Below are 17,680 nucleotides of genomic sequence, written 5' to 3'. Positions count from 1 at the left end.
CCTCAACATATTCCAAGGTTTGTACTATAAAACAGCAAAAACTATTGTCTTTGTCAATGCTTGTTTTGCTTTTGTAGAGTCTGTGCTGATTGTTAAAATAGTGTCTGCCATTCATTAGTTAGCATTGTCCTGCTATGGAAGTGAGAAGATGATGCAATACTTTATGTGCTGTGAAATGTGCCTCCTTCCTTTACTTTGCTGGACTGCGCCATTTCCCTCAAGACTGCTGTCTAGTGATCTCCATGGCACATTATCTAACTTCGGGTCACAGAATTAAGTGACGTAGGAGTCACCTTCAAATGCTGCCTGCAATATGTCAGTACTAACTTCATTTGAGCTGTGTGTGATGTAAAGCAGAGGAGACTGCTGTGCAGAGAAGAAAAAACACATCTGAGGTCATTGCTGCCAGCACTGGGCAAACCATCAATGTGCAGTGAAATATGGGCCTGACATGTGTTTGGGACTTTTTGTCTGTTTTTTCTTTAGATAAGTGCATGCGTCAGGGCAGAAATTGAGAGTGCCATCGCCAATACCAGCAGAAATCACTATGCTTTGTTTACGGCACCTTAATCTGTCGCAGAAAATGAGACTTTGACAAAATGTGATCTGGTCAATTGCCGACGTTGCTGACGTTGGAGGCCCAGCTTTGAATCCTTGCTTAGTCCTTGATTCTGGGGAAACCACCTGCTCTCTGTGTGCAACACATTTTACTCATGTGCAAATGGGAATAACGATTTTACAGTGTTCATCGGCCCTATTCATGTCACACCCTGCTATTTTGGGATCCACCCTAAAATATTCTCCGTAAAGTCTTGCACTGTTGCTTGTAAAGGATTGAGGCGCATAACCACAACCGTGTTACCATTAATCATTCAGACATTCCAGTTTGCCACTACGATGAAATCTAATCCAGAAAAACTACATAATCAACAAGTCCACCTCCCAATCCTGGAGTCACTAGCGATGATGGAGGCGATTTTTTTAGTTTTTTGTTTTTTTGTTAAGTATTCCACGCATGCACACGTCTGATGCCGTTGATGCACGAGGTCCATTAGATGGATAATCCTCAGCGCTGTGCGCCGCAAAGCTCTGTACTACTGAGAGGCTCTCCCAGTTCTAGTGCGTTTTTCTTCCATTTTTCCTCCTTGCTCCTGGTCTCCTTCCTCCTTGACTGGCCTACCCTCTGCCTTGCCTTGTCCATGACTGTCCTTCCTCTGACTTTCCAGCATCCTGAGTGGCCTCTGATTGAACTTCTTAATCGCTTCACTCAGATTCAGCCAGCTTCCAAGAATTGAAGGACTCCTCCTGTGGGCTCTACCCGTCTACTCCCGTGTATTGGTCTCTGGGAGGTTTGTCCCAGAATTACCGGTTTCCTCCTGATTTTCCTTACCGGGAGTGTCACACTATCACTCTTGCTGAGGTGACTTCCAGGAGGGACATGCCTGACTCCAACCAGCACCTCCATCTGTGGAAAGAAGAGGTAAGACCTGTTGCCAACAACAACAATCCAGAATCAGCCACGAGCTCAATATGTTAGCCTCAATAGGCTTATAATGAGCCATCAAATTATTCGGTCCTGAGGTGACCATATTGAAGAGACAGAGACACAACATAGCACTTTGACGGAAAAGAACATCTTGGATATAGACAACAGAGCTCCCCGTAAGACCCAAATGGGAGGTTACCACAAAATGGTATACAGAACGAAGAAAGCACTTTATTGTGCATATACAAATTGCTTAAGCTGAAAACCAGTTGAGGAAATGCTTCAAAATATTCAGCAACTTGGAAAAAAAGGAAATTACAAAGAACATTCAACTTGACAGTCTCTAGCTCTACGAAAACCTTCTTTCATTCTTTGAGTAGAAAATTATGAAAGTATGGGAGTTCTTCAGAAAGAATCTAGAAGTAGTCATGTTCTTTCCATTTGACCATCCAGAAAGTGTGGGAGTGCCGGAAGTGGCTGTGAACGTGAACGCCAAACACGTCTCAACAGTGTGGCTTGACACGCATGCTAGGTCCCCTGCTCTCGCCTCTAGCTAGAGCATCTAGCCTCCCTCCAAGAGTTTACAGCATTCCTGGCGACTTGGAGAAACCCCCAAGAGAATCCCCTGGAGGGGTGAAGTGGTGCGCACGGGAAGAGAGCGGAACAGTCAGAGGGCTCCCTGAGCCTAGCGGGCCCTGGGGGTGTCAGCGAGAACGAGAACATGTGGTGAACTGGGTATTCAACTTCTCCGCCCCCGCGGTTTACACTGGTTCCACACTGATCCTGCTCATTCTGGATAGCAGGTGATCTGCGATGTGTTGGGTACTCGCCTCCTACCTCCCGTTCGCAAGCCTACTTGGTTACCTGGCTTACCCTCCTTGATACTGGTCTACTGAACTGCATACCGTACTGCCAGGTTGCATAAGGCACTAGGTCCAGTATAGGGACCTGTAAGTGGAGTGGCGAGCACAATAGTGTTTTTTGTTTTCTTTTCACTGCACTTGCCTTGGAGGAGGGGACTATACCTGAGACATCAAAAGCTTGTTTCCTGCATGGACTGCTGCGGGGAGTGGTGAGACTGAGTGGCCTGCGGTGGTCAACGGTGGTGACAGTAAGACTGGAAGCACCTTTCTGCTACTTTTGTTTAAACCAGGACATATTTGGCTGAATAAATGACTTGAACAGATAAAGCCATGCACAAACGGAAAGGAAGCAAACCCCCTCTCCCAAGGTCATATTCGCTGCACAGCCTAGGAAAGCGGGTCCTTGTGAGTGTGTGCAAACAGAAGCCTAGGCCTCCGTTGTCAGGGGCAGACTCTTCTTTACGCACCACTGAGCCGTTGCCATCGCAAGTTCTGAGTACAAGTGTAATAATTGACTCTACGGCCGACGAAGTGCTATCTACATCCTGAAGAATGGTAACATTACAATTTCTTTCCACCTAGCTCTGTTGACTGCGGACAAACTGCCAGTGTCCTCCAGCATGTCCCCGCTGCCTAGTAACACGATTGACTCTGACAACTTGCTCTTGAATGTGTGTGTGGATTTGAGGCATACATCACTTGGGGGGCTGGACTCACCTGTGGAGGCATCTGCGATGCTCCCTGTGACTGATCTATCTGCTATTGGTTGCAATTGCTGCTAGAACGAATGCGCTCACAGAATCCTTCAGTTCTGACACCAGTGAGAGTACTATGCATAATATAGCATGGGTGCTCACGACTCTGCATGTGTTCTTAGCCTTAATGCAATTGCGGCTACACTGGATGCCATTTTTGGCATGTGTGCCAATTTAGCCAATGAACAAAGGGACATTAAAAATATGTTGGCCATGGTGGTCGATATTATTTTAATAAATGGTACTCCTGGTAATGCGCCTTGTGTAGATATGATGGTGGAAGGCGGTGTGTCAGTTGAGGAAGATCTCTATGTGAATTATCTCAGCATGGATCAGACTCCCCCCTTCCGTCCTATATTGTTTGCCTGATTCATATAAAGATGTCACCCCCGGAGTAATGGATAGGGGCGTGGATATAATCACGCCAACAAAGACTGCGAAACCTAAGGGCAAGAGAATAAAACATGCACCAAAGGCAGTCACTTTAAAGAGCTGTGGCAAAAGTGGAAAGAGTGTCATGTGCAATCCGATGAGTCCACGGGCGGCAAGGTTGGACCATTCATTGCACCTCATGATTCCGCATTTGCCCCAAAAGATATGAGGTCTCTGGCCATGAAGGTGGGGGCCCTGGATATGTGGCTGCAGGTGACAGAAGATGTAATAGCCAGTGATTGTACGGCCAAAGAAGGTCAGCATGTTGGTTTATAAAAATGAGGTGCCAACCATGCATAGAGTTACTGAGTCTATGGTTGGTGTTGGAATATAATGTGCCCTATCCACTACTCCTTCTAAGCATCAAATGAATTTAAAGTTGAACAATCTTGCACACCAGTTAATACAACAGGGGGCACTACTGATGAAATGATTGGAGAGGTGCCTTTTGGCGGCAGTACTGGCTGAATCTAGTGCACCGTTCACATTCAGGCCTCTGCTGCAGAACTGCACTAATTTGCAACTGGAGAAAACGCCTAGGAACAATCAAGGCCCTGCTTACACAGAATTGAATAGCATTGGTGTACATAGCGGCAATGGAAGAATTGTGGCAATGAATACTATGGATTGCAGTCCATTCCTAAATAGAAGTAACCTGCTATATATATTTCATCAAATAGATGAGTTGAAGATTATAACCTCTGGGGATACAGAGTCAGTGAAATTGCTGTCTTTTCATAGTTGTACTGACTGGGCAGGCCTGACTTTTGTATCGCCATTGATAGTTGAGCGCCTCCTGTGTTTTGAAACTGAATTGCGTGTCTTGGGGTATGACTTGCAAATAAGAAACCCAATGGAACCATTAATTTATCAAACTTTTGACCCTCTATACACTATTCCAGGGAAAAAGTCGGAAAATGTGGGACAACATACGCAGGGGTTACATAAGGATCATTCCAACAAGCAAATGCCAAGCCAATAATTGATAGCACAAAAGGATCCAGGATGGTTGCCATTGAGTGGGCGTACGGGGTATTGATATGCAGGGGGCTCCACTCAATGTACAGTCTAATCGTGGAACACACAAGGTTTTACATCTTTTATTTCCCATGTTGAAGGTTTATCTGAATTTCACTTATCATAGGTTTTTCTTTTATAGGAAGCGTGGCTTCCTACTGGTATTGTGATGGATGGCCATAAAATATTTACGACTCCTGCTCTTAAAGGCCTGGTAGGGAAGGCTAGCGGGGTGATATGTATTGGAATTGGGTGAAGTTTTGAAGCTCTGCCCTTAGATATGGGAGGTGATTTTCAGTACTGTATAGGTATTGAGATATTTAACTTCCCTAGGAGGAATGACTGTGTTAATTTTCATGTCTATGTCCTCTCTCCCCTGCATGGTGCTCAAGATCTGAAACATAAGCTTAAATATATATTTGAGTATTGGCAAATAGCACATCCGCGTGGTGAGGTTCTGGTAGGTAGTGATTCCAATGCACATTGTATTACAGCATTAGATGAGTGGCTATTAGAGAGTGATGCACATATTAATACAAAATTGTCATCTAAAAGTAAAAAACATAAAATTAACCTGATAAATAAAAGGTAGGAAATTGTCTAAATTGATGATGGAACACCATTTGGAACCACTCACGCCTTGGCTGAAGTTAGTACCGGGCAATGTGGTGTGAGCTCTTCCTGTTTAGACAGTATATTTGTTTCCCAAAAATTGCAGAAGCTGGTTATGCATTTCGAGATTAAAAAGACAATACTTAGTGACCACGTCCTTGCTGACCGATCTCAATCTGTTTTTTTGCCTCCTCTTTATTCTCAATCTATTCCTCTGTTCTGCGGAGTCCCAGTGGGATCTGCTTTATCACTAATTTTATTTAATATATACATTCGCCCACTTCTGCTGCTTATTCTGTCACATGGTTTTCATTTCTATTCTTACGTTGACGATACGCAGATCCTGGTCCGCCTTGATCTCTCTCGCCCTGAAACTGCCTCTCGGCTTAGAAGCTGTCTGAAGGATCTGGGCGCCTGCATGGCTAACAACTCGCTAAAACTCAATGGCAGCAAGACTGAGGTTCTTGTGGTGGGCACGACCAGCCCACTCTCCTTTTGGACTCCGGAGTTTTGGCCAGCATCTCTCGGCCCGTTTCCTCTTCCATCCCCTTCTGTGAGAAATGTGGGGATGTGGTTCTCAGCCTCCCTCTCTATGACAGAGTAGGTTGGTGCAGTTTGTACATCCGGCCATTTCAAGCTGCGCACTTTGAGGAAGGTTCTTCCATTTATTCCCTGCAATCTTCATGCCCCAGTGTTAGCCGCACTTGTTCTTAGTACAGCTGCTTATTGTAATTCGCTGTACTATGGACAACCACGTTATCTATTAAATCGCATCCAATTGCTCCAGAATGCGGCATCCAGAGTAATCTTGCGCCCCTCCTCGTGAGCACATATATCACCATTTCTGAGACAGTTGCATTGGCTTCTTATTGAGAAACGGATTTTGTTAAAATCAATGTGCTTGGTACATCGAGCCTTCTATAAATTAGGAGCGGAGTACCTTCAGGAAAGATTTGTCATTTATGTTCCCTCTCGCCCCCTCCGCTCTCAGACTGCTCTCTTGCTATCAGTAACTATGTAGTGCCAAGATGCCCTTCAGGGTATGTGCGCTGTATAAATACATATAACATAACATAACACTCTCTATTATTTGCCATTTTCAATTCAGAGGTATTGATTGAAAGAAATCAATATTTGGTGAAGTCGGGAATTAGCTCCTTTTGGGTATATGTAAAGGCGACTTAAGTAAGTTATTGGAAATTGTATGGCCCCATTCACAACGTAAGTCCTTTCCTGTGCAATTAAAATGGGGAACATGACCAACATTTGATGTAGAAATACATAAAGAAAAAATTGCTCTCCGAAGGTGCATAAGCAAGATTAAGTGTTGCAGAACTTACACATCAGCTGAGCAAAAAGGTTTGATTGAGTGCAACATACTAAGTATAAAAACTGGATACAGGGCCACAAGCATGGAACCACTTCTTCCAACTGGAAGATGGTCTTTAGCTTGTTTTAAACAAATGACTATAGTACGTTTTGGTATTTGTATCATAAGTACCTTGTGGATGAAGTTGCTAGTCTGAATGGTCTGTGCAGATTCTACTCATCGGTACACCCACTCCCTCCTTCCCTGCAGCTCTCTGGCCTGCCTCCCTTGGCCCCCTCCCTGCTCCTACCTGCAATGCAAAAAACCTTGGGGTCATCTTCGACTCCACACTCTCCTTCTCTCCTCATATTTCTGACGTCGCTAAGAAGTCACACTACCAGCTGCACCTCCTCAGAGGTATTCTTCCCTTCCTCTCCTTCCCCCAGAAGCTCACTGTCTCCCGAGCCCTGGTTCTCTCGAAGCTGGATTACTGTAACAGCCTCTACCTTAATCTGCCTGCCTCCACTCTCCGCCCTCTGCAACTCATCCAGAACAGAACTGCGAGACTTGTCCTTGGCCTCAAGCCCAGGGACCGTATCTCTCCAGGACTGAAATCTCTACACTGGCTCCCAGTGGCTGCGAGGATAAAGTTCAAAACCCTCTGCATTGTCCACAAGGCCTTCTGGGGCCTTGGTCCTAAATACCTTCAACTCTCTCTTCCCAAATATCTTCCTTCCCGAGCCCTTCGCTCATCCGCCTCCAACTCCCTCAGGGTCAGCCGCTTCTCGAAGCAACGAGCTGGGGGTAGATCTCTCTCCACGGCAGGGGCCTCCCTCTGGAACAGCCTTCCTGCCTCCCTGAAACTTGAGGAGAACCATCTCCGGTTCCGGAAGCACCTCAAAACCTTCCTCTTTGCTTCTGCTTTCTCTCTCCCACTCCCCTGCTGAACAGCTAATATTCTTCACTGAAACGGCACTGATTCTGCAACTGGACCACTCTTAACGGCCTCGGTCCTGGGCCCAGCCACTCTCCACTTGCACTGATGCCCTGGAATCCCCTCTGCACTGCGGGACTGTCTCTGTATCCCTACAGCCCCCCCCCCTTTCCTGCACTTGTTCTGCACTTACCTTCACTTGCCACCAGCTGGCCCTATTTATTTTTTTTACTTTACGCCACTTACCTTGTACTGCACTTCCCCCCCTCCCCTTCCCCTTGCACTTTTCCCCCTCCCCCACCCCTGCACTTGCGCGATCTGAATGACACCTGGCCTAGTAGGATCGTTGTCTGTCTCCCCTTGTTTCCTCCCCTCCCTGCCTCGTCGCGCCTTGAAACACCTGTGTATAGGCGCGTTACAAATGCCATATCATATCATATCATATCATTAAGGAATTGTACTGGGATTCTACTTTGCCCGCATCAAAAATTGTACCAGTTTATCCGGCTAGGGGTTGTCTGGAGGAAGATGACTTAGAGTCAACTATATATGGTATTATTATTAATCTCAAATCCTCCAGAGCCACTGGACCGGATTGCCTGGCTAACGTGGTCTTGAAGATAACACCACTTTATTGGTCCAAAGTATTGGTGATAATTACTGCTGATATATTTGCCACTGGGGTGGTTCAGAGTAGGCGGTGTAGTTCGGTATTCATACCGGTTCACATGAAAGGGGAGTATGCCGTGTTGAGTAACTATCAATGGTTGGCTATGTAAGATAGTAGCAGTATGATCTTTGCTACTATCCTACTGTGGGCCTTGCCAGAATGGGTTGATAATAAGCAGGTGCTGCATCACCAACAATTTGGTTTTCAGAAAGGCCATTCTACGACACATGCTATGTGGTGTTTACAAATGCTCTCCGCTGACACTTATTGGGTGGTAATGAGGCATTATATGTTAGCTTCATAGATTACACTGCCACATTTGATTGTGTTTCTCTGCCAATTTTATGGCGGAAGCTTGCAAACTGGTGCATCAATCTGCAGTTGTTACACCATATTACAGCCTTATACACTGACGACTCAGTGGTGCTTCGAATGGGTCAGGCTGGTACAATGACCTCATTCATGTGTACTAATGGGGGCTTTAGCTTTTTAACCTCTACATGGCTGGTATAGACATGGTTTAAAAACAATTTTTAAATGACCCCCCCCCCTCGAATAGGTGGTGAGCCTACAGCTCGGATTTCTTACGTAGATGATCGGGTTCCCCTGGGTCTTCAAAGGACACTGGATGCTCTGACTAAATATTCGAATGATAATCAGTTAAAAATAAACCATACTAAGTCCAAAATACTCCAAATCCATAGAAAGGGAGAAAGGAATATCCAATATGGATGGTTTGTGGGAGGGGAAAGGCTAGAGATAGTCGATTCCTCCATGTATTTAGGTATTCCGTTTCCATCTGCCAACAGTATGGTGTGTATTAAAAACGATATTACAACAAAAATCATGAAGAAATGGTAGGTGATTGGGAAGTTTATTGGTAGTGTGGGTAGGGAGCCCATTGAAGGATACTTGGGACTATATATTAAATCCATCATACCTGTATAGACTGGAAATGCTAAAAAAAACAAATAGAGACAAGGGGAAACTTAAAGGAAATGGGATTCATCCCCTGAACAAGCTTGCGTATATGCTTCTGAACTTGAGAGCCCCACTGCCTATTGTGTTATCTTTTCTTGGGGCCTCATTACGAGGTTGGAGGAATGGGTTTACCGGCACCGGTAATGGTGTCGGTGCCGGTAAACCCATTCCTCCCTATTATGAGGTTCCCTTGCGGGACCCGCACAGAACGCTTGGTCAGACCAGATGTTCTTAGCGGGTCCCGCAAGGGAAACCAAGGAGCTAATAACGGGCACGTTATTAACGGGCCCATTATTAGCTCCATCGCCATTCCCATTGAGCCCTATGGGGGCTCAAATGGGAATGGGGATTGGTTTTGTGAATGAGGAAATACCGGGTCCTCCAAGGTTGGTATGACCCGGTAATTCCTCATTCACAGAACCCGGACCCGGACATGATTTTGGAGGCAGCCATGGTGCTAATAGCACCATGACTACCTCCAAAGTCGTAATGAGGCCCTTTGTGTGATCAAGAACACTTTCTACACACAGTCAAAAAAACAAATACAAGACTGTGTGAATCGCAACTACAAATTCAAAATATAATCAATTTTATTTATAAACAGTCATCAATGTCATAAAAACACATAAAATCTAGTAAACATTACACATGATTTAGACGAGTGCAAATATAAATCCCAACGTGCAAAGCTAAATAGAGATTAAAACATTTATTCTTTACAATCGCAGACTCAATGAGTCAATTAAAGTGCAATACTCCCAAACTTCATTGGATATTAAACAGATAACTCCTAATATTGTTGGTCGCTCTCTTAGCTATTGTGCAAAGAAAAATCAGCGAATCCTTCACACATTTTTAAACAAGGTTCTAACAGAATCAATCTCTTGTTAGTAGAAGCTGTTCATCACACTTGAGGGGAAATTACTAAGATCATTGCGTGGACTCCCCCAAAATGTGCCTGTTGCTGCACTTTGATAAGAACTGGGAGTAACCTCGCTTCCTACGCTATGGAAGGTAGCGCGGTGTAAGTAGCTTACAAAGATTATCGATATAGGCCTTACTCATCCTGATAATACACATGTGCAATTTGGACATTGTGTTTTGGTGAGATCGGACATGTATCCTATCTCGAACTGGTAAAAACAGTAAAGGAGCATCTGGAGGTCATTAGTATATCGGAAAATTAATTAGAAAATCCAGGTTGTTATCTTCAGAAATAAAAATCTAAATCAATGGCATGGGACTGAGTACATCTATGGAGGAATTGACTATGAAACGCTGATACCATAACTTTGTACGACAGAGTTTTGAACCGGGTAGACCCTGTAGTTACCTGAAAAAGATGTGCTGACCGGCTCTACTGAAAGGGGCCCCTAGGGGTCCCTTACGTATATGAAAACAAGGCGAGTCACCACACACGATAGATACGCCCGACACGAGGTTGTATTCCCAAAGCTAGGGTTTATTGCAAAGCAAAAGTCTCAGTTGGCCAACTCGGTCTCACGCCCAGCGACGTGTATCTGTAGACCTCGAGGGACGCAAGAGAGTGAATTACGTACATCAGTTACATATATACAAAATGCATATCAAACAATCAGCTATGACATGTTTAACACCCCCCTTTATTGGGTTTCTTTGAACTTGGTGTGATGATGGACATTTTCGACAACTATGACACCTTCAAACATGTATTCTAGTAACAATTTGCAATTTGTGAGTGCGGAGGCATCTTTCAGTTGTTGAACAGAACACAGCGCTTCTGTTCTTGGAAGCGAGCTACATACGGGGGGGGGGAGTTGCATTCCAGACCTTGCTATCTATGAGGTGCTATTCATGTCCTGGGAGCCGACACGCTGTAATGGGGCTCAGCAAAGGGTGGCCGTAAGAAGAGCATAATTCAAGCCTTTAGCTGCTTTATTATAACATATTCTACCATATAACGAGACTGGCTGGCAGCTGCGAAATTATTAAATGCCCTGCAGCTTTGCTTCAAGGCTACATTCGGGAGGGAGCCGGGCATTCTTCCTGGCGCTGCCTACGTTGTGTTTCAACAAACTCTTGTTATCCTCGCGGCACTGCGGCCTTGTCCTTTTACTTGCAGACAACAATGTTTTACAGTCGAGCAGTGTAAGCAGAAAATCTACTGCGAAGCAATAAGAACAGAAAGCAATGAGCAATGGTTAGAAAACAAAATGGCGATTCTTGTTACATCAAAATGGCCGTTCATTGGCAAACTCGGAAACCTATATTCTGTCACATCGGGCATGAGACGGTTGGCCCACGGCCATCAAAATACATTTGCGGTCACACAGTAGAGGTATCCATTTTTCTAGACTGACACTACGATGCTTAATTTTGCAAATCCAATTAAACTTGTTGCTGGTCTTTGAAATTACAGGAGCTAGGAAAATAATACCTGTGTCACATAGAATGTGCAGGTTCTGTGAGAAACATATAGAGTCTAGTAGACACATTTCTACTGGTTGTGAGTGATTTAGGGAATATTGTGATAAAGGTTATTAAGGGCTTTGCTCTAACTATCTGGGATACCTGTCTGGCCAATTTTGGAGACTCTTTATGCTGCAGAGTCATTGTTAATAATAGCTGCTGCTCTTCATGTTTGGGAAATAAAATTGCAGTTCTGATGTAGAGGAAGTAATTGGAGAAATTAATATGGATTGCACTTGTTTATGATGATATTCAATTTTGTATTTTTCTAATGATGTGTAGGTGTCTTGTTACTGTTCTTGTTGTAATTAATTTAATTTTTACCTGTTTTAAAATTATTTAATTGTATATTGATTCGATTTATATGTGTAATCTTATAATTGATCAATTAAATGTATTGATTAAACTTTATAAAATTATATAAATGGCTATAATTAGCCACATACATTATAATTAAACAAAATATTTTACCATCAAAGATAGAAAGTTCTTGCTCTCTTTCTCAAGAATGAGCACAATGCAAGTGCTCCTTGTTCCAGAGAACAAAGGATCAAACCTTATCAAGATTCAAAAAATACAAATACAAAATAATAACATCAAATATACAATAGAGCCTTGTTTGTTAAGGACCACTTCGGCTCCCGACCTTCACAAGTGGATCAGTAAACCATTCCAGTAAGGTGTTGTCCTGAAGGCCTTTAGGCATTTAATAATAATTTCACTGTTAAATATCGATCAGAAGACACAAATAATGGGCACATTTCTGGCTCATTTCGAATCTACCATTCCTGCACAAGAGGGTGAAATGTACTGCCTGCTCTATAGACGAAACGAGAGTACCCTGTTGTCTGGCAATTCGTATCAGTAGTTTTTATTCAGTACAAAACTGTTTCAATAAATATAGATTGACAAAGCATATCTTATATTTTCAGGAGCGTTTATTGGAGATATCTGTTGAATTTCAAATTGGAACTTCTAATATTTAATATTAATAATTCTGGGTAATAGACAAAATGCATTTCAAGTCTGAGCTACTCTTTTTCTGTTTTAAAATATGTACATGAAATTTATGGTGGCGAAAGCACAATGTTGCTTCATAGGGTTATCATATCATTTTTGAGATATTGTAGAGAAAGTTCAACTAGATGAGCCAGATAATAAAAAGAACAAAGAACAGCAGAAAAAGGCAAATGCAAAAAACGTCCATTGGTCATCTTATCATCTCTTTTTTTATTTACTCAAAAATGTTAATGCTCCTCATTTTATCATAGTAACTACCCTGTTAGTGCGGTCTAATAGTATACATTTTATGGAAGCCAGCAAACCTTATAAATCTGTAGAATTTAAAGTTCCAATCTGTACAACAAGACACATTTATATGCATCACGTGGCATAGTTAATGCAATCATTTGCACTCTGAGATGCCCGGATCTCGTTTACTTATGCATTTGCTAATATATAGACTACAACTTAAAGTAATGTAAATATTCCCAGGGAAACACATTTCCTATGTGGAGATCATGCTACTTAGAGTTAATATTGTAACTAGTTAACTGCTAGAGTTCCCACTACAGTTACAGTGAATAAGTCCCAAAATGTGCCACCAAAAATATTTATGTGTATCATGCTTAGGTATTTTTCAGTACTCAGATGGATGCTTCCTGTCCTTCATCTGGACCCTTTCGCGACCTCTGTGACTCTCTCTCACTCTCTATTCTCCCCCCTGGCCCAACTCACTCTGCAGGGCACACTTTGGATGTTCTGATCTCTTCAGACCTTCCCCTTTCTATCCCTCTCTCCACTACTCTGTCCTGGAGTGATCACTTTCTCCTTTCCTCCCAGCTCACCCTCTCTACCCCTCAGGCAAAGCCAAATCCAGCAGTGCCACCTACCTTCTCGGTTATCCGACCCATGAAGCCAGTGTCAGTTGAGGCTTTCGCTGCCATTTTCTCACCCCCCACTCCCTCTTAGCTGACTCACACCCCGACGCAGCCCTTTCCATTCTCCATTCTGCTATATCTGATACTCTCGATGTTCTTGCCCCTGTCATGAGGATCCACTTGAAGCCCAAAGCCAAGTGCAACTCTTGGTATGACTCAGACCTCGTCACCCTTAAATTCAAGTGCAGGGTGGCTGAGAGGAAATGGCGTGCTTCAGGTGCATCCTCTGACAAACTGGCCTCTGGCTCTCTGTCCGCAGCAAGAAGAGAGCCCACATCCAAGCCTGCGTCTCCGCGGCATCCAACAACTCGGCCGAACTCTTTAAAATCTTCAAGGAGCTGGCCAATCCTGCTGCAGTCTCTACATCTCCTGTCCCCTTCAGGGCCTCTGCATGGCCCTGGTGTCTCAATTCATTTCTAAAACACATGACATCCTGTCCTCTCTCTGCTTATCCTCCTCCCTCTACTCCCTGCTCTTCCCCTGCCCCTCCTTCAAGCACCTCTCCTCCCTCCATCTCTGCCTTTCCCCTGTTCTCCCCAGACAAGGTTTCTAGACAAGTCTGATCTATGAAAATCTCTTCAAAACAGGTTCCGCCCTGTTCCTCCTTAACCATCAAGGACCACATTGACACCCTGGCTTCTACTCTGGCTGAGTTTTGCAACCACTCCTTCGCCACTGGAGTCTTCCCTTCCCCCCTGAAGCACTCCCTTGTGCACCCTCTTAAGAAACCCTCTGCCGACCCTTTCTGCCCGGCTAACTATCGCCCAATCTCCATCACTCCTTTCCTGGGCAAACTCCTGGAAAAGCTGGCCATCTCCCAGCTTAATCTTCACACTGAATCTGTTGCCTGTCTCCATGACCATCAGTCTGGCTTCAGAGCTGCCAGAAGCACTGAAACTGCTATACTGAACATCCGGGAAGACCTGCTCTCTAACCTTGATTGCAACACCCCCTGGGTCCACATCTTACTTGATCTCTCTTCTGCCTTTGACACGGTCAACCATGCCATCCTGCTCAACCGTCTCAGTGATAACCTGGGTATCACCAATCAGGCCCTGGCTTGGCTGACTTCTTTCCTCTCTGATTGGCCCTCCAGGTCCAACTTTGCTCCTTCCTCTCCTCTATCTCTACCTGTGGTGTTCCCCAGGGGTCTAACCTCTCTCCCTGGCTGTTCAACCAATACCAGGTACTTCTTTCCCACCGCATTGCCGCTCTCTGCCCCAACTTTTAGTGCTATGCGGACAACACTCAACTCATTTTCAGGCTCCCTTCTGCCACCTCTTCTCCCTCTCTCATCTCTGACAGTCTGTCTGCTATACAGGAGTGGTATGCCGCCAATGATCTCTACCTTAATGCCAGTAAGACCAAGATTCTCCACATCGGCACACCTGCTCCCTTTTTCCCTGTCGCTCTCTGGCCGGCCTCTATTGGCCCTCTTCCTGCTCCCACCTGCGAGCCTAAAAACCTTGGGGTCGTCTTCGACTCCACACTTTCCTTCTCTCCTCACATCTCTGACATCTCTAAGAAGTCACACTACCGGCTGCACCTCCTCACAGGTATTCTTACTTTCCTCTCCTTCCCCCAGAAGCTCACTGTCTCCAGAGCCCTGGTTCTCTCTAGGCTGGACTACTGCAACAGTCTCTTTCTAAATCTGCCTGCCTCTACTCTCCGCCCTCTGCAAATCATCCAAAACAGGACTATGAGACTTGTCCTTGGCCTCAAGCCCAGGGTTCCTATCTCCCCAGGACTGAAATCTCTGCACTGGCTCCCAGTGGCAGTGAGGATTAAGTTCAAAACCCTCTGCATTGTCCACAAGGCCTTCTGGGGGCTCAATACCTTCAACTCTTTCTTCCTAAATATCTTCCTTCACAAGCTCTTCGCTCATCCGCCTCCAACTCCCTCAGGGTTAGTCGCTTCTCCAAGCAACGAGCTGGTGGTAGATCTCTTTCTTCTGCTGCGGCCTCCCTCTCAAACAGTCTCCCCGCCTCTCTGAAACTTGAGGAGAACCATCTCCAGTTCCGGAAGCATCTCAAGATCCTCCTCTTTGCTTCTGATTTCTCTCCTCCTCTCCCCTGCTGATCTCCTGGCTGAAACTGAAGCTGCACTGGTTCCCTGGCTAACCTCTGATCGCGGGCCCAGGTCCCCTCCCCAACAGTTGCACACCTACACTGCCCTCATGGCAACCCTTGCACTCAGGGACTGTTTCTGTATCCCTATAGTTCCCTACCAGCACTTGACACCTTTTGTCTTCACTTACCCTTGCACTTGCCACCAGCTGGCCGCACTTCTATCTATTGTGTTTATTTATGTGTTTATTCATCCTACTGTTATCCTATGTACTGCACTGCCCCCTTTTCCTTTCCCCCCACACTTTTCCATTTTAGGTTACCTGGCCTAGTAAGATCGTTGTCTCCATCTTCCCTCTGTTCCTCCTCCCTTGCCTCGTTGCGCCTTGTAACACTTGTGTATAGGCGTGTTATGAATGCCATATTATATCATATCATATCAGTGTTAGGTTGTCCTCTGCTGGCCAAATGGCAAAGTGCACCTCTGTGTGCCCTTCCAATTCAACAACAGCTATCGTTTTTACAAATAGAATGAGCAATGTTCTACACGGACACCTTCCCCTTCCTCTATCGCAAACATTCAGAATAATGTCAAGTTAATTCTTTCCACCCCAACTTCACACAGGGCATGGTGGTTATAGTGTCAATGAACAGTTAATTACCGGCTCAGTGTTTCAGTCTGTAAAGAGAAAAACGCTGTAGGACAAATGCCTCCTCACGAGCTAAGACTGAAGAGGTGCTGTAATTATGCTACTATGCATTCTTATGCCATCTACAAAGACACATCATAGAGGCCTGTGTAATCGATGGAACTTAGATACTGTTCTTATACTGCACGTTCCCTCTCATTCCATCTGATGCAATTATGCCTTTCAAATTCAAAAGAAGACAGTTTTCTATTGCTGATTCTATTGCTGATTCATTCTTGTGCAAATTCATTTCAAGGATGTGACTAATAGTGTGTGCCATCTTGAGATGTTGTATAAACCCAAAATAGTATCTCTTTACTAACATTTCAAATTCCTCAGTTAGCTGTTTTGATGTTAATTCCATTATCGTAATAGATTTAATGTTCTCAAATAATCCACGTGCCATTAAACATAACATAATAAGTCTCTGTTTTTAGCAATCATTTACAATGGTCATCAGCAATTACTAGTTTCTGGATGTCCTTCCCTTGGTTCTATTGAAATCTTTGTGCTGTCTGCCATCTTGAAATATCTTTGAAATAACTTACACCTATATTAACCATTATTTTCCACAAATGCATAATTTTTGAATGCCATTATATTCTCATTTTGAAAGAATCAAACAAATGTTAAATAGAAAATAAACGTAGAATTTAATAGAATTGGATGTTTGTGTAGCTATGTATTCAAAATCTATTAGTGGTGTAAAGCTTGTAAATGACTACTAGGACCGGTTATTCTTAGAAAGTACTCAATTAGTATTGTGTTTTTTGTCAATATCTCAAATTGTAATGTACAGTTGTGTTATTCAAATTGTTATATGTTTCCATATAGATTGACAACACCAATTTTACCCTTAAACTCTTGTCCTATATCAAAATAGTCCCTTATACTAAGTTATATGTCAACGAAGGTATATGTAGTATTGTAAACATTCAAAGCAGTGTCAATCCCTCGTGGAAGAAGAACACATGCCAAAAAAATCAAATATCTCATCTCATTGTATTGTATTGTATTGTTTATTTATAAAGCGCTTATACACAGAACGAGTTCTTCAAAGCACTCCAAGATGGGAGGGGGACATGGGATACAATCATTCATAAGGCCATGAAAATTTCAGAATGATATTCAGTAATAATAAGCATTCTATGCCTGACAACATTTTTGCTAATTCAAGTGCGTTAACATGTAGTTTGGGGGGGCGGGCACGGCGGGGGGAGCAGAGGGCAGTACAAAAAGAACAAATTGACAATGATGCAAGTGCCAGACCAGCAGTTAGATTAGGAGGATTAAGTCCTGGTCCAGGAGGGCCGGGTTAGTGCAGAGGGTTGCCTCTTAGGGAAGTGCGTAGTGCTGCAAGTAGTGCTGGGGCCCGGAGGCAAGTGCAGGGACTGGTGTGGGTGCCTGGGACCTGTAAGGTTCTGAGGTGAGCCTGGCGACCAGTCAGCAAGCTGAGCAGAAGGAGGAGGTAGTAGGTA

The sequence above is a fragment of the Ambystoma mexicanum genome, chromosome 5q (assembly GCF_040938575.1).
Source record: "Ambystoma mexicanum isolate Mex_15411 chromosome 5q, UKY_AmexF1_1, whole genome shotgun sequence".
Classification (NCBI taxonomy): Eukaryota; Metazoa; Chordata; class Amphibia; order Caudata; family Ambystomatidae; genus Ambystoma; species Ambystoma mexicanum.
Note: the sequence above shows the minus strand (reverse complement) of the source record.